The sequence below is a fragment of the Rhipicephalus sanguineus genome, chromosome 2 (genome assembly GCF_013339695.2).
Source record: "Rhipicephalus sanguineus isolate Rsan-2018 chromosome 2, BIME_Rsan_1.4, whole genome shotgun sequence".
Classification (NCBI taxonomy): domain Eukaryota; kingdom Metazoa; phylum Arthropoda; class Arachnida; order Ixodida; family Ixodidae; genus Rhipicephalus; species Rhipicephalus sanguineus.
Genome location: NC_051177.1, coordinates 76,013,889 through 76,032,576, shown reverse-complemented (window position 1 = coordinate 76,032,576; position 18,688 = coordinate 76,013,889). Strand labels below are relative to the sequence as shown.

General features: G+C 46.2%; 1 long non-coding RNA gene across 1 annotated transcript; it reads right to left on the bottom strand.

Annotated features, from left to right (window-relative positions):
• Nucleotides 1-12,366: 12,366 nt before the first annotated feature.
• On the bottom strand, nucleotides 12,367-17,642 carry LOC119383197 (uncharacterized). Its single transcript, XR_005181624.2, has 3 exons — nucleotides 17,084-17,642; nucleotides 16,727-16,827; nucleotides 12,367-13,427 (listed from the first exon to the last, which is right to left on the bottom strand). It is a non-coding gene; the product is annotated as an uncharacterized LOC119383197 (long non-coding RNA).
• Nucleotides 17,643-18,688: the final 1,046 nt, after the last annotated feature.

The window sequence follows — 18,688 nt, the reverse complement described above, 5'->3', positions numbered from 1 at the left end:
CTTAAAGCCAGCACTCCGTATACAGTGAGATAATATTCACTTGACTCCTGTGAAGTATACAGGCAGCAAATCTTTAACTAGCGTGTGCAGTGGCGACTTGTTGGTGTCTCAGCACCGTATGATGGAATGATGTTGCAAAAAATTGTTTTGTGGGCATGCACTTACCCTCCCCCTTTTTGAAACTTACTTCAGTCATATGGCGAAGATACATTAAAAAAATTGCAGCTCATGCGTGCTAGTTAAAGATTTGGCCGACGGTACTCAGTGTAAGAGTGTAAGTGGGGCTCATCTCCAAACAAACAGTCGTAGCATCTGACATTTAATAGCAAGGGCACTACACAGCAGTACAAAGTTTTATGGGATCTGAAACATATCTGAAGACACAGATTATGTAAAATTGTAGATACCCAACATCAATTGCATATTCAAAATCAGAAAAAAAAAGGCTTCATTAGACTGTTAAATTTCATTTGGATCACTTCAAAAATCAAAAGATTTAAGGTTCATGTCTCAGCTTAATCTCGAAATAGTAAACATGAATACCAGAACCACTTCAGCACTAAAAGCAGCAATCGTTTCATTCCTTTATACCATGTTGATATGAAGGTTCGTAGGATATGACAAGGTGTTTGTTCATGCTGCATGGTCCACCTTTGCTGACATATTCATTCACTTTGTTGGTGAGTGTCAGCGAGATGAATGTAAGTAATGCTTTAGGGCAAGGCTTTTTTTGCACTCGTTGATGCCTACTGCGTTGTCCTCTTCAACGTAACCAAGTGAGCAATCTGTACAGGAGAGGATGAATGACAGTGATAGTGAGGAGTGCATGAGAAGAAACATGAAGGTGGTACTCCACTGCCTTGCTTGCATCACCACCACTAAAACAGCGCTTCACAAAGTCCAGCGTTCACAATTTCTTTCTGAAAATGAGTGGCACAACCAGTGGAAGTGCTTTGTCTGCCACTGCTGCTAAATGAGCTACCCGAGCAGAGGTTAAGTACCATGAACGCCAAAATCCAGAAGCGTGTGCCGGAAAAGTATAACTTAGAGGAGCCCTGCAACACTTCTTCAAGTAATCTTTGAATGGCTTTATTAAAAGAGTGTTTCCTTACAAATCTACTGCTGCAGGAATGTTTAGAATCGGTCAAGTATGAGTGGAGTTGTAGGAATTCGTCGCACGCTTTAAGCGCTTTGTCTCTCCTTTCATATCAGCGAGTGTGCTGAAAGCTACTCGAGGGGGGGGGGGTGAGCTGACAAACAAGGGGCCAAGGAGCTACGACCATTTGTCACTGCACATCATGACTGTGCATCGGTGCGCACCATGAGCACGTGTGCGGCCACATCGCAGCATCCCACAGTGGCCGTCTTAGCTGAGCAGCTCACGATGCTCAAATCAACCAATGGCCATGGACTTGGTGCTTATGGCGCCGTCATTTGGCATTATGGCATCATTTGTCGAGAGAAGAGGGAGGGATTTCTAGCTGACTTTGAGAATTAATTGATTGTGAATTCCAGGCCACATGCTGCACTATAATGTCTGGCTCACATATTCTCGGGAGTCTCAACTACCAATCAGCAGCGTTTTCGGACAATGCGGAATAACTTGCAGGGCCCCTTTAAGTGCCATCACAGAGAAGGTCTAGAGTTGCACATTGCCGCAGTGAGCACCCAGTTGTTCGCATATCTTTCAAGAACACCTAAAAAGCTGCACTTGAATTTTGCATTAGAGAGTATCGTAATTGTATATGAATTGTTTTTTTTATGTACTTTATACCATAGGTATTGCCAACAAAGAACGTATGAATGGAGCACTTGAAGGAGGTGCAGGAGTGGTTTGACATACTTATGCGTGTTCAAAGAGTGTTACGCATGTCCCAGTAACCAGTAGTGATCACATCCATTTATACCTCTTGTGAATGCATATGCTGAGCTGTACTGGAGCCTTTTTTCCCACTGTGTTATCTTTGACATGCTGAACATCCAGCTTCATTGATACATATTGTTTCTATCCTTACAGATTTGCAAATGTCGTATGTTGTCGTTGGATGCTTACCTCAAGGGCTCAAGGCATACTGGAAAACAAGCCAGGATGAAGTTTGTGACAACTTGAAGAGCATGGTTCTCCCCAAACAGAACTTATGTTCAGAAGTTCTAACCAGGCGATGGTTCTCGGGTTTCTTTGTAGAGACAGAACAAGCATACAGTTAATGCATGCTTTCAAATTCACTGCATTTGCAGGAAGGCCAGGTGAAAATAGGAGCAGAATAATTTGATTTGACATAGAAAAAGTAGTGCGCTTGTTCACCAATGTTGTCATCATTTTGTTATTGTCGTTGTTGTTTCTGTCGTACGTTGTCTTGTTGTGTTGTCGTATGTCGTGTGGTCACATACTCGTATAGACACGAGTATGTGACCACATGTGAGGCTAATTTAATACGTGTGGTCATCTAGACCTTTACTGCTGGCAAACTGCATTGGTGCTCCCAAAATTTTTTGCCTCTACTCTAAAACATTTTGGTATAAACTGTTCATTTTGACACTCATTGCTCGCACTATTCAAATGTTTTCTTTCAGAATAATTATGTTTTTGTGTTAGGTAGTCCAAAAGAAGTTCCAAGTTCACCAAGTGGTTTTGAATGTTTATTTTTATTGTCAAAATTAAGTGAAAATTTAGCAACTTCTTTTTGTCTGTTTAGCAACATGCTTTAAAAAATGTGCAAGTGACCCAAACCATGGTGGCACTCGCACATCAGCATACATGTGCCCTGGAGTATTCCTTAAGTTAACTTTATGTTTTGTTGCTCTTCCAAAGTGAATCACAGAGGCCTACATAGAAAGAAGTGCATGGTTGAAATGTGATCCACCAGGTGCTGAACGATCCCAGCTGCTCACAAGAAAACCATGCGCCTTTTCAATGAACTCATTAAATTAACTTTCATCAATCATCCTGAACATTAATTGGCCCTTATCTTGAGCATACTTCTCCTCCGATGTCATATGTATGCAATTTAGCTCTTGAAGGGGCGCTGACATAAAATTTAGCTCGAGATGTTTCCTTCGTTCGATTGCTCGGTATGCATGACAATTTGTGACTAAGTTTGAATGGTGTCCGTCGCCTGGAGGCTATTTTATTTCGAGGGAAAAGAGCATACAAAAGCTTAGTGGGGCTTTCAGCAGCCTGCGACATCGACATTAGTGGGACGTCTTCGATGTGACCTCTACCATCCTGGGTCACGATGCGCTAGTAGCGATGACATAGCTGATTCGAGTGTTCTTATCGTGGCGCTGACTGGCACCAATGCCTGGAAGCTCTCTCACTTCTAGTGGCTCTCCTCTCTCTTCATGCCTGATCTTTGTCGTGCTGCTTTGTATGATTTCATGAAATTACAAGACGCAAACAACCAAGAAAGACAGGTGAAAGGAAAAATGCATGACCTGACGTATGCTTGTCAGTCAGCATGTCGGGGAACTGTTGTGAGCTGCAGTTGTGTTGTTTGAAGCACGGAAAAAGCGGAAAGACTGAGTTGTTTACACGTATGGTACACATCAACGCGAACACAAGCTATCGAAGTGGAGTAGCGTATAGATAAATATCGCTAACAAGTAACATGCAGGTAGAATAAAAAAAGAATATTAGTTTGTCCGTAGACTTCTTTGCGTTAGCGTAATACCGGATTACTGCAACCGTAAACGTGAGAGGCCGAATAGGTGGGCGATCTGGCGGTGTAAAGAGGAACCTGGCAAGTACAGAATTGTTATTGTAGAAACCTTCCGTATTCTACCTCTCCGCTGGTGTTCATTCGTTATTCTGATATTCCTAAACCCCTTTGTGTATACTGGAATGCTATGCAAGCTAAAGTCCTCTAACATAGCCAATTTAGGCATACCAGCAAGCATGGCCCAAGCGTGCGTCCCTGGAGCACCTTCTCATCGATGTTCTGAATGGCGTCCATTTTTTAATTGCTGATTTGCAAAGGGTTGAAGCCAAAATGATTCGCAACGTCGCGAATAGAGTCAATACCAAGTTTCAGAATATTGTCTTCATCACTTGTCGACACTTCTGACAGCGATGCTGGTGACAGTGACCTGACTGCACGTGTGCACCTAGCAGACGAAATGTGAGCTGAGCCTCGTGTCACTCCTTTCTGTGGCCAAGTGATCAGCTGGTGTGCGGTCTTCTGCAGACAATGAGGAAGCGCTGCCAGCACTGCAGGTTGGCAGGCTTGCCACCCGTTTTGAATAGTGTTCGACACCGGTCATATTAATCAATGAAACAGATAGTTATTTGTCCCTCAGTTGCATTCTGGGTTGCGAATCATTACTAGGGGGTGATAACTAATCATGGATGCAAAAATCTTTACATGCATAAACTTGATCAGGTCGGCAAACGATAGGTCGGCAAACTCACTCATGAATCCACTCACTCAGACTCAGATTGGGCCGTGAGTGTGAGCCTGAGTGGGTCCGAATGAGTTATATTTTGGTGAGCTTGAGGCCGAGTGAGTCCGGTTGAAGAACATTTTATTGAGTCTGAGTGAGTCCAGTTGAGGAAAATATTGGTTAGTGTGAGTCCGAGTGAGGCCTAAGCGCAAAATATTGTTACATGCCATCAGGAACAAGAACGCTTCAACAAGACGATGAAGATGAAGAATGAAATAGCGCTCGTGCTGTTGCTGTTCCTCCATCTTGGCAGCAGCTGCTTCTATCTCCGTCTGTATATTTTGTAAATACATTTCTTCTTTTTATACTCTCACCCGTGACATTTGGTGGAAGTGCTGGGTGACAACTGCATACAACGGAACTCCGCAGTGGCCGCCGCTTGGCCTGTCCCGCAATGGCAGAAGAGGGTTCGGCTCCCGCTGAAGCGACCGCAACAACAACAACCGTTGTCCTGCCTCAGGTAAAAGATCCTGGCACGTTCTGTGGCACCGACAATGTCGATATTGACGAATGGCTGCCGATGTACAAACGTACAAGCAAAAACTATCGCTGGGATGACACACTTAAGTTGGCGAACATCTTGTTCTACCTAAAAGGAACAGCGAAAGTATGGTTCGAGAACCATGAAGAAGAAATTGGAAGCTGGGACGCATGCAAGGAAAAGATGCGGGCCCTTTTCGGCAAGTCTGCAGGCAGAAAGGCAGCGGCCAAGAAGGAGTTGGCAACTCGCGCACAAACGTCGACCGAGTCGTACCTGACGTATATACAGGACGTTCTTGCCCTTTGCCGCAAAGCAGACAATGATATGGACAAAACCGAGAAAGTGGGGCACATATTCAAAGGCATTGCAGATGATGCGTTCAATCTTCTCATCTGCAAGGACTGTGACACTGTGGATGCCATCGTCAAGGAATGTCAGCGTTTCGAGGCCGCCAAAAGTCAACGTATCGCCCACCATTTCGCTAGACTTCCGAACACCGCCGCAACGTGGTCGTGTGACGACGTACCAGTCGTCCAGGCGCCATTAACTGCAGAGCATGTGACGAAGATCATCCGCCGTGAACTTGAAGCTATGGCTCCTACCTCCCCGTGCTCCCGCGCCTGTGACTCTAGCTCCCAGATCGTACCACTTATGCAGGCTCTCGTTCGTCAGGAGCTTTCCAGTGCTGGCCTGAATTCGGAATACACTCCAGTCCCTTCTCGACCGATGAACCGCCGTCGCCCCTCACGTCCATGTGCCCAAGGTCAAAGCCGTCCAGTGCCCCCTCGTGATCCCGCCGAGTGGAGGACTCCTGATGACCGCCCTATTTGCTTCAACTGTCATCGTGTTGGTCACGTGGCCCGCCATTGCAACAACTCGTGGTATTGGCATCGAACATCCTATGGGTACAACCGTCGCCCAAACACTGACCACGGAAGCTTCCAACCTCACGGCGAACCACCTCAAGCCACCAGCGACGACGTCCCTGCAATGCCGTATCGTCCTCGCTCACCGTCCCCGCATGGCCGCCAGTCCCGTTCACCGCAGTCGCGTCTCCCATCGTCTCGCTCGCCCCAATCTCGCCGTCCAACGTCGCCGACTGACCACCTGCCTCGGGAAAACTAGCCGATGCAGCTCCCGGAGGTGACGCTGCATCGACCTTGTGCCCACCAAATCCTCTGACCACGCTTCCGACCAGACGTAACCTTATTGATGTTAAAGTGGACGACGCACTCGTTGTTGCTCTTGTCGATACAGGGGCTCATATATCGGTGATGAATGCGGAGCTTCGTCGCCGCCTTAGGAAAGTTCTAACGCCCCCCACGATACCCCTCGTCCAAGTCGCCAATGGTGGGACGTTCCCCGTGCTTGGGATGTGCTCTGCGCGTATCAGTGTTGCTGACCGCTCCACAATTGTCCTGTTTGCCGTGCTTGAGAAATGCTCCCATGACCTTATCCTCGGAATGGACTTTCTGTCTGCCCACTCTGCCCTGATTGACTGTGGAACCGGCTTGCTTCAACTTACCATGCCACTATGACGCTTCCCCGCCACCTCAACCGCGTTTGTGCTCTGTAGATTATGTTCGTCTGGCGCCTCAAGCCGTTACGTATGTGCACTTACGGTCTTCACCTCCGGTTCCGGACGGTGATTACATGCTAACACCTATTGCCGACGTCCTGCTGTCCAGAAACGTTGCCGTTCCACACACACTTTTGACAGTTACGAATAACCGAGTGTCCCTCCCGGTACTGAACTTCAGCTGGTGCACGCAACTGATTCCACATGGCATGACTCTGGCCAATGTCTCTTCTATCGAAACTGCTATTTCTGCGTTCGCTGCCGATGCTTCTTACTCCTCTGCTCGGTCTTCTTCTCCACAGAGCACAGCCGATGACAACATTGACAAGATGATTTCCCCTGACCTCCTTCCAGCACAGACAGCTGATATTTGGCGCGTGCTGAAATCTTACCGCGACATCTTCGATTTCGATGACCGCCCCTTGGGTCAGACAGCTCTTGTCACACACAACATGAACACTGGAGACGCCAGCCCAATCCGACGGCGTCCCTATCGCGTCTCCCATGCTGAGCGCCAAGTTATACAGCGTGAAGTTGACAAAATGCTCACTAAAGACGTAATCGAACCATCGTGCAGTCCATGGGCGTCGCCGGTCGTGTTAGTAAAGAAAAAGGACGGCAGCTGGCGCTTCTGCGTAGACTATCGTCACTTAAACAAAGTGACTCGCAAGGACGTCTACCCACTACCGCGGATTGACGACGCTCTCGACTGCCTACACGGGTCCGCTTACTTCTCATCTATCGACCTCAGATCGGGATACTGGCAGATTTCTGTCGATCCTCGCGACCGTGAAAAGACAGCGTTCGTTACACCGGACGGACTGTTCCAGTTTAAAGTTATGCCATTCGGTTTGTGTAACGCCCCGGCTACATTTGAAAGGATGATGGACTCCCTCCTTCGTGGATACAAATGGTCAACATGCCTTTGCTATCTGGATGACGTCATTGTATTCTCACCCACATTCGACAGCCACCTGAGCCGCCTGTCAGCTGTTGAAGTTTTCAGAGCAGCAGGCCTTCAACTCAACTCTTCCAAATGCCGTTTCGGCCGTCGGGAAATCACTGTGCTAGGCGGGTTCCGGAAAAAACGTCCCCGGAATAAATGTCCCCGGAAGAAACGTCCCCTGAATAAACGTCCCCGGAAAAAATGTCCCTGGAAAAAATGTCCCCATTTGCATTGTCGGAAAAAACGTCCCCATACGGGGGCCCTCAAACATTGCGCCTTTAAGTCGCCAAGTGTTCATTTCTCACTGCAATAAAAAAAAGAAAAGAAAGATCCGCGCGAAGATTGCAGTTCAATGAAATTCAAGTTTACTGCTATGTGGAACGCCTACTCGGCCACTGTTGATGGAGGACACAGGACGAAAAATCATGCGGAGGCCTGGAACAGAAGGCTGGGAAGCATCGCGCACCACAGCCGCCCAACAGTGTGGAGGGCCTCCCCTTACAAAAACAGATTTAAACAGTCTATAGATGGTCTAAAAATGTGTTTAGTCTATAGAGTGTCTAAATGTATTTTTGTAAGGGTCTGGCGCCTTGCGCTCGGAAGAAGCCACCGTAACAATAAAAAGAAAGATGACCCAGTCTCCAGTCGGTGCACTCCCACAGAAGAAGCGCAAATCAGCGGTCATGGCCATGCAGCAGTGTGTTCGCAACCTGTGTGAGGACTATACTGCCGGGACTACGAAAATTGAAGATTTCCTGAGGGCTATTTTACATACGATTCGGTATTACATTCATTCTTTTTCGAACACAATGTGGCCGAAAATTTGCGAAAGGTCGAATAAAGAATGCAGTGTTTTGTCAAGTGAGTTCGCACAGGATTCGTTTTTCGGTAAATTTTTCACTTGGGGACTTTTTTTCCTAGAGAGCCATGCCAGCGGGGACGTTTCTTCCGGGGACGTTTATTCAGGGGACGTTTTTTCCTACACCCGTGCTAGGCCACCTTGTCAGCGCTCGTGGCGTGCAGCCTGATCCTGAGAAAGTTCGAGTCGTTAAAGATTTCCCGATACCACGGTCCGCGAAAGATGTCCGGAGCTTTGTCGGCCTGTGCTCCTACTTTCGTCGTTTTGTCAAGAATTTTGCCAACATCGCCCGTCCTCTCACGGAACTCCTGAAAAAGGACGTGCCGTTTCACTGGGGTACCGACCAAGCAACTGCATTCGGCACACTTACTACGATTCTTACCTCACCACCCATCTTGGCTCATTTTGACCCGTCGGCCCCTACAGAAGTTCGCACCGATGCCTGCGGCCATGGTATAGGGGCTGTTCTCGCCCAGCGGCAACAAGGACAGGATCGCGTCATTGCCTACGCCAGTCGCCTCCTCTCCCCTTCAGAATGCAAGTTTTCTATCACTGAGCGTGAGTGCCTCGCACTAGTTTGGGCCGTCGGAAAATTTCGACCATACTTGTTCGGTCGCACCTTTTCGGTAATTACCGACCACCACGCGCTGTGCTGGTTGTCGTCCCTCAAAGATCCCACTGGACGACTTGGACGCTGGGCTTTGAAACTTCAAGAATACAGCTTCAACGTAACATACAAGTCTGGCCGAATGCACCAGGATGCCGACTGTCTATCCCGTCATCCAGTGGATCCTCCTGAGGCGTCAGCGCACGATTCCGATGCCTGTGTCTTAGCCATATCCGATTTCGCCGACATACGCAACCAGCAACTGCGTGATGACTACCTGCGGCCTATCATCTACCGTCTACGTCTTAATCCCGCGGACCCGTCACTTCATTTGTTTGTGCTACGCGATGGCATTCTTTACCGACGCAACACCAGTTCCGAGGGCCTCGAGCTTCTACTCGTAGTTCCGGCGGCACTCCGTTCCACTGTGCTTGAACAGCTTCATGACGCCCCCACGGCTGGCCATCTCGGAGCAACCCGCACGTATGATCGCGTACGGCGTCGATTTTTCTGGCCCGGCCTTTACCGTTCGGTGCGGCGATATGTTGCTGCTTGTCATTCCTGCCAGCGCTACAAGCATTCTTCCTTGTCCCCAGCTGGTCCTCTTCAACCTATCGACATTCCAAGTGTCCCCTTCTATCGCGTCGGCCTCGACCTCGTGGGACCATTTCCAACCTCTCTAAGTGGTAACAAGTGGATTGCCGTAGCTACTGACTACGCGACACGATACGCAATCACGCGGGCACTACCTACAAGCTGTGCCACCGACGTCGCAGACTTTTTGCTTTACGACGTCATTCTCCACCACGGCGCTCCGCGACAGCTACTGACTGACCGCGGTCGCTCATTTCTTTCGAAGGTCGTCGAGGACATTCTCCGTTCGTGTTCCACACGTCACAAGCTCACCACTGCCTACCACCCGCAAACAAATGGACTTACGGAGCGCCTCAATCGCACCTTGACCACCATGCTATCCATGTACGTCTCCGCAGATCATCGTGATTGGGATAGCACTTTGCCTTACGTGACATTCGCGTATAATTCGTCCCGCCACGACACCGCTGGCTTCTCCCCTTTCTATCTGTTGTTTGGGCGCCATCCCACGTTACCCTTTGACACTCTTCTTAGAGCTGTGCACGGGCCGTATTTCCGAGCCCGAGCCCAGCCCGGGCCCGCTGACTTTGTCGAAGGCCCGCCCGAGCCCGACGGCAAAGGGCTGCGAGCCCGCCCGGCCCGGCCCGACGTACGAAAACACAATCCCGGGCCCGGCCCGGCCCGGCCCGGCCCGGCTTTTTGAAGGCTCGCTGCGAAAACGAAACATCGTTTTCCCGTAATTTGGCATTTTATTGAGCATATCGCATATGATCAACCGACACAGCGAACAGTCTCTAATACACAGATTTACAAATCACAAGTAGACGGCCTCATGCCAGCAACAATGGAGTTCGCTCGCCAAAGCCGTCACGTGTATGCCCATGCAAGCGTCAGCTTGCACGAAAGCACGGTGCACGAAAGCGATCTACGTCGGGTCGCTGTCGCGTGCATTTTCACTCATATCTAATGCGAACAATCGCGTGGCGCCGTCACTATAGCTCAGGTGGTGTTACTTCTCTGTGTCGGAGTGCAACAGAGGCAGTGCTTTACCTGCTCCCCTTTTGTTTAAAGTAGCGAATGGAAAGGAAAAGCGGTAAAGGGCGGTCGCAGAAAAGGCGCTGCATGCACGTGCTGGAAAACAATTCCCGCTCATTCTCTATATTTCGGGCTTGAGTCGGGCTTCGCGCCGGGCCCGAGCCCGGCCCTATAAAACTCCAAGTAGCCCGAGCCCGGCCCGGGCCCGAGGTGAAAATACGTCGGCCCGCCCGAGCCCGGCCCGCGGGCCGGGTCGGGCTCGGGCTTTCGGGCTACCCGGAGCCCGTGCACACCTCTAACTCTTCTACCTTCCGCTACGTCCACTCTCACCGAGTACGCCCGTGATGTAACTGCTCGCGCTCAAGTGGCTCGACAGATCGCACGGGATCGTCTTTCTGCCTCCCAGCTGTCTCAGAAAACCCGCTACGATAGCCATCATAGAGTGGTTACCTATTCCCCAGGCTCTTTGGTCCTCCTTTGGACACCTTGCCGCCACGTTGGCCTATCATCGAAGCTTCTCTCTCGTTACTTTGGGCCTTACAAGGTCTTACGCCAGCTCACTGAGGTCACGTACGAGATCGCTCCTCTGGACAGTAGTTCGTCATCTTCGGTACCCGTTACTGATATCGTGTACGTTTCCCGCCTCAAGCCCTACTTCTCTGCACATGATCCTGCTGTTCCTTAAGCGCCGAGACGGCGCTACCAACGGCGGGGGTTATATGTTACATGCCATCAGGAACAAGAACGCTTCAACAAGACGATGAAGACGAAGAATGAAATAGCGCTCATGCTGTTGCTGTTCCTCCATCTTGGCAGCAGCTGCTTCTATCTCCGTCTGTATATTTTGTAAATACATTTCTTCTTTTTATACTCTCACCCATGACAATATATTTCTTGAGCGAGTCCGAGTGAGCTCCACCTTTTGTTGCCGACTTATGGTCCCATCTACTCATCTTCAGCATTACTATTAGCCTTATATCGGCTTACGGTTATACAGAAGTCTATTCACACATATATCAGCACACTAGCATTCATGCGCCACCTGAATATTTATTGGTCACAGGCGTGAGTTAGGGGAAAGGGTGTCATGACCTCCCCCCGCAACCCCTTTCATGGGAAGTTCTTGATAAAAATATCTCGTGCGAGTCGTGTATTTGATAAAATGTTCTTACTGGATTGATATATGAAAATGATGATATATGATATATGATGATAACTTGTATTTAGGGTACAAGATCAAAAGGGGTATCGTAGAGTACTGTGTTAAACAGGATTGACACTGTGATCGAAAAAGCTAATTTTACGCCGACGTACTCATGAGTCGACTCACTCAGGCTCACTCAGACTCAGGGGAAGCCGTGAGTCTGAGTCTGAGTTAGTCCGGCTGAGTAATGTGTTGGTGAGCGTGAGTCTGAGTGAGTCCGGCTGAGAAAAAGTTTACTGAGTCTGAGTGAGTGCGGTTGAGGAAAATTTTGGTGAGTCTTAGTTTGAGTGAGTCCTCAGAGCAAAATATATTTCGTGAGTGAGTCTGAGTCAGCTCCAATTTTTTTGCCGACCTATGGTGCTCATAAAACCCAAACATTATTCTATTTAATTTCGTTAATCACATGTCTGAGTTCGTATGCGTTTCCCTGTCCTGAATAAAGCTTGTGGCATGTTGTATTTCTCAGGTGTTAACGCATGTAGTAGGCAACCATCTGTATTGAGGTGCAACCACAATGTTGATCCATCATGGTGTTTAAGCTAGAAAGTATTCTTAAGCACTAATGTACGTAATCATAGATGATTCCCTTGTGCAAACAGATATATTTCATGCATTGCAGCATTGTTTTATTTTGCCTTTACATTTGCACTAGAATGTGAAAGGTAACTGCGTCTACCAATGTAGGAACCTACTAATAAATTCTAATTAACGGATGCCTTGTTTTTATTTCGTTGTCTTTACTATGTATTCGTTTCTGCAGTCACTTATTAAACTGTTGCCTTGTTGCTAATGTTGCTGTTGATTTGTATTGGCGGCAAAAGTCCAACGACCAACCATGAAAACGCGTGAAAGATGCAAAGAAAGCTGTTGACTTTGACATAGAACTTGCTCAGGTGTGGGGAATAAAAATGGCATATCTCATGTGTTAAGAACAGGAAGAAATAGACTGAAATACAAATGTATTTGGTTGTGTCTAACAAAGAAACGAGCAATTTGAGAATAATTTTTTCGTACTGATAATTACGTGATACATGGAGCTTAGGTTGTTCATAGCTGTTCCTAGTTTGGCATACCGCTTTGAACATCAGAGACCGTGCACTTCTGCTGCTAGTGGCACCTTTACTTACACTAGTATCATTGCTTGTGCACCAGGTGTGTTGAATATTGCAAAACTGGAAGAGAACCTTGATGTGCTCACAACAGGTAACTTGCGGTGACGATAGGAATGTTGGTTTCTTCATGTTTGGTATTTAAGCGTAAAGTATAATGCATGCTGAAAAGCTGTTCTAGAAGAAAGCTTCACTGCATTACAAGTATATTTTTCTTCGTGGAAATGTCACGAATATTAAATCTCCATTGAAGTTTGGCTGTCACACTTTTCTCGAGTGACATGTTAAGCCTACAACTGTGAACATTCTCTAGCGTGTACCTATCACTTTATGTTTCCTGCATAGACAATTTCTGTTACGCCTATGTGGATAGGTTGCACACATCCGAGCATTGCGTAGTCACATAGAAATATGCAAAGCAAACGAAAAAGATCTGCATTCTTCTTTTAAAACAAAACAAATGATTTTCAGGTGGCATGCCTTGTTTTTTCTATGCAGAAGAGAGGCATTCCAGCTGTCCAGCAGCCTTGGAGGATGGCAAGTCACAGTCCCATTGTTCTTCTATTGCTGTCTCTGAAAGTGAAAGACTATCTGATATGGAAGTTCATCACAAGATCCACACAGGCAGGCGACTGTTTGAGTGCCACCTATGCCCTGAAAGTCCCCAACAAAATAGCAATCTCAAGCAACACCTGCACACCCACACTGGTGAGCGGCCACATCGGTGCCCGTCATGTGACAAGAGCTTCTCGGAAAATTACAGACTTAAGGACCACCTGCGCACTCATACTGGTGAACGTCCATTTCAGTGCTCCTTCTGCCCACAAAGCTTTTTGAAGTCATCCACCCTATCAGAACACCAACGCGTCCACACAGGCGAACGGCCGTTTAAGTGTCATTTCTGTCTTGAAACCTTTTCAAGGAGTAACACTCTCCAGTTGCACCTGCACACTCACACTGGTGAACGTCCATTTCACTGCTCCTTCTGCCCGCAAAGCTTTTCGCATCGATCCACCCTATCAGATCACCAACATGTCCACACGGGCAAACGGCCGTACAGTTGCACTGTGTGCTCAAAGTCTTTTGCGCGGAGCAGTCACTTGAACGTTCACATGAAAATACACACAGGCGAAAGACTGTACAGCTGCACTGTCTGCTCCAAGTCTTTTGTGCAGAACTCTCACTTGAAAGATCACATGAAAACACACACAGGCGATCGACCGTACAGCTGCACTGTCTGCGCCAAGTCTTTTGTGCGTAGCAGTATATTGAAAAGTCACATGAGAAAACACACAGGTGAATGACCGCTCAGTTGCACTGTCTGCTCCAAGTTTTTTGTGCAGAGCACTCACTTGAAAAGACACATGAAAACACAACAGATTGTTTCCAGCTTGTTATGTGTGAATTGTCATTATGTTGGTATTTCAGTTCTGCATGCAGTGTGCTGCATATGATTCTGGTGCATGTGGAATGGACACTACATGCTCTTACATTTTGAACTGACACGTGAAATCAAAGGATTCTCCAGTATTATCTAACAAGTTTTAGAGACATGTTTTAAAAGAGATTTGGTTGCCTCACTGTAATCTTGTTGTATTCTTTCAAAACGGGGTTTGTGTGTGGCTGTGATAAATGTCTAAGTTAAATTCTTAATGTTTGTCCTCTTCCTATGGCATGTATGTATTTTCCAAATTACTCCAGCCTGTGTGAACACTTCTGAATCCAGTTACTTCTACACCAGAAAAACTGGTCGCACTTAATACTTCTGTGTTGTTAATGCATTGAGTCGTTGGCAAGTCTTCTGTGCTGAGGCACAAAAGACTTACCACCGAATCCCTTGTAGTGTTTGAGCTATGTCTTTAGATGCACTGCTACCTTAGTGAACACTCTTCCTAGTTTTGCATTGCTTAGCTCGAGGGAACGCGTTCAATTCCCATTCATAGTGTCAGCATCCTGATGGGGGTGAAAAACAAGAACTCCCATGTACTTTCATTTAGGTGCACATTAATCCTGGAGCACCCAAACAGAGCTCCAAGGTTGAGAACAGTGCTCCAAAAGGTGTGGGTATTTGTGTTATGATCACTCTATCTTTGTTTGAAAGTAACTGGTCTTGTGCTTGAAAGTAACAGGTCGATTGTATCATACAAGACTGATTGTCTGTTTCACCCACCAGGGTCCACAAAGACAAGTGCGATTTGTGCCCTCAGAGTTTCTCAAGGAGGTCACAGTGAACAAACATGGTATTTGGCAGATTTTTGTTTTAATGCAGGCCCCGCTGACACCAATGGGTTGATTGGATTGCTTTTGCCACAAGAGACTGAAGGAAAATTTTACTATATCATCAGCCATATTCATTCTTACCATTATGGTTTTGTGGACCAATCACCAGCTCATTCTCACTTCACCAGATGTAGGTGCAGCGAGGGATGAAATGGCAGCGTGCTTTCCGTCACAAAGGATTAAAGGGTTGTTATAAAGGGTTCGGAAGCATTGTTAGACTGTCCTTCACATCATATCTGTAAAATGCTACCGTTGCATCAGCTTTTTCTTTACACTGATGATGTTATAAGCATATATTGGTAAAGTGTCATGGCTGTAGTTGATGGGAATCAACAAAACTTTTCTTAAATGGTTCTTGCATATAGTTAAACTCAGCAGATAGAAGAAAATCATTCTTGCCTTCTGTTTTCTGCATCAGTAACCTCATCATTGTTGGTATCACCTTGCTCTTTTTGCCCTTCTTTGTAAAGTTGCGACTTCCCTGTATACTTTTGCTATTGTTTTGAAAGCCACGCATTGTCGCACAAATGAAAATAAAAGCTGCATTTCAAGTTTTCCCCGTTTTTCTCTTTCTCTCCTTTTCCATCTGTCTAAAGTAGAGGGCATCAATTTCTAGCAGGCAGTATCTCATGTTCATTATCGATTATAGTCTCACTTTTTTTTGCACTTTTTATTTTATACTTTACTTGACCACTACCATGATGTCACAAAATAATTGCAAACAGGTGAAGTCTGAAATGCTTCGTCATATAAACTTAGCATATCACCCGCAGGGGTGCTTGCAAATATGCAGGCATTTGGTGTGTTGCGACACCACGGACCCGAGCATGTGTGGCTTGGACCCACCTGTCACAGCTCAGATAGACAGCTGAGCTGTGATGGTACAAAAATCTAAAACACAATCCCAGTATTTTAAGTACCCTTTACTTTCAGCTTGAGGTTCTGTTTCCGAAGGCAACGAACTGTTATGCCATGCCACCTTCAAGGCAAGCGTACTCCTGACGGAGGATTAAGTTGAAGAAAAATTAAAAAGCTTTATTGTTATCTGAATATCTTGAATCTCTAAAGGCAGGAGGGTGCCTCCAAATCAGCACAACACATGTTGTGCTTAGAGGCAACTATTAGATCAACATGGATTTTTGAAATAGTATTGCTGAACACATTGTTGAACTCACGTCTAATCAGTATTGGAAGCAAACGAGAAATGCAAGTGCATACTAGATTAAAACAGCCATGTGTCGCTGGACAAAAAGAACATTAGAACGAAGGAGACTTAGTTTCAAGGACCTTTGTTCCTTTGTTGTGAGTGTTGTTTTTTTTCTGTAACGTAAGCATGTGTTAACTTGTGTGCTTATATTTGTTGTTTACATGGAGTAAAACTTGGTTGCAAGTCCAGTGCCTTGTTTCGTGGGCATTTTACTAAGTGTTTTTCTGGGCAGTTGGTCCTACCTGTGCATGTAAACCAGTTGGTACGTGTATCAGTGAGTGTTATTACATACTATGTTAGTGTAGTGTGGCTTGCGGCAACATCACAGGAGCCTCCAGGATTTCCCACACCCACAAATATGAATGGCAGATGCAAATATTCCCACTTGCTTTTCCTTTTCCACAGGAAAATTCTTCAGTAGACAGCACGCTGCTTGCATCTTTACACTCAAAGAAAAGTGTTGGCTCAGGTGCTCTTGTCTAAATACTGCAAGAAAACAGACAAATAGCTTTTATGATGGCTGCTTTACCCATTGCGCTGCACTTAAATGCGCTTGAAATTTTCGTATTACAGCAAGCAAACCTTTTGTATGAATGTCATACCTTTCACCAAAGGTAAAAACATTATAAAAGATATTAGAGTGCCTTGTTTTCAAATATTTAAGAACATTTCGTGCTACAATATGGAGGCCCTGAGAACGATGGTTGATGATCTATTAGAATGATAGCATTGAGGGACTCACGTGGCAGAAAATCCGCTGTGGATGGTGTTGTTTGTAAGCGACAAATACCAGTGGGTGCAAAGAATAAAGGGTCAGGGTTCACGTTGGAATCGAGACCAGCCTGGGTCACAGATACAACCAGTGGCAGGTGCATTTCATTGCTGCCACACGCCATTTGGTTCAGTACCCTGTGCTTTCAGCCATGGCTTTGCTGGTAGCACAGATTTTTCAGGAGATTCTACGTTTGTAAGACATAGGCCTGATCAGGCTATCGTATTCCGCTCTTAAAAGCAAAGGTTAAGCATTCTCCAACTATTTTTATTCTGAAAAGCCAGTAGTCCTTCCAGCTGCGATATGATAATTATCATTTCACTCCTGTGAGCTCTATTCAACGTGCAAGAATACTGGTGCACCTTTAGAAGAGGTCAAAAGGTTAATTGTCCTGCAGGGAGGCTGATTTCCATACAAACAGTCGTAGCATTTGGCAGCAGCGGCATTCCACAATGGAATGGACAAAGTTCTCTAGGATCTGAAACACAGGTTATGTAAAATTTGAGCTACCCAAAAACAATTGGATGTTTGAAATCAAGGCACAAAAGCAGAGTTTGAAATCAAGGCACAAAAGCAGAGTTAGAGCGCTAAATTTTGTTTGATTCACTTTAAAAAAAATTCACCGACGATTACGATACTGCTTAATGCGTATTCTGAGCGCAGCTTTGTGTTGGGGCAAGGCCAACTGTGTTTGAAGTTTTGGCTTGCCAGAAGGTATCGACTACGCCATAAAATCATAATTTTTGTGAAGTAGGATGGCACCCACTGCGCCATTATTCGTCTTTTTGCAGATAAGCGAGGTACCGGCTGCACATCTGTACGGTATTATGTGCACTTTGTTGATGCTGCATGTGGCTGATGTCGATTCAGAATTAGGGCTGAGCACATTGCAGTGGGTGGGAAGCATTAAACCACAGACGCGTTGTGCAGTTAGCATTGTGTGATGACTGCTTGTCATTTTACTCTTCTGCCATGCTATATTACATAGGTTAACGCAATTCCTTGCCCAACATGATGCCTGTATAGGGTCTTTTTGCAAATGAGTTTCAAGCACCAGCGTGGCTCTGTGTATTTGAAGAGCCGTGCTGGTGCTTGAAACTATCAAAAAATAAAACTCAGCTTCGCTCTGTAGTAGAATACTCGATTGCCAGGCAGATGGCCTGGGTTCAAATCTCATTCGATCCTGTGTATTTATTTCTCATTTTATTTTTTATGTCTATCGGTTACACCACCGACGGTGACGCAGCTCAACGCAGGAATGTGTGCCTAAGAGCTGCACTCTAAAATAACAAGTTTTAAGGCCTGCATCTCACTTTAACGTGAATATAGTGAACATGAATGCGACACAAAAAATAAATTTCTGACTGATATTGACTTGTAACAAACACACAATGTATATGGAATGAATGCGTAATGTAATACATAAAAAGAAGCATTGTCGCGGTATATGTGACATTGCTGTGGTGTGACAATGCTGAGCTCGTAGCTGACTCTTATTAAAAGCAAACAAAAATTGTAATCGAGAAACTGACATCAGAAACTTGTGGAGGAAGCCTTTCTCAGTCGTTCGCTGCG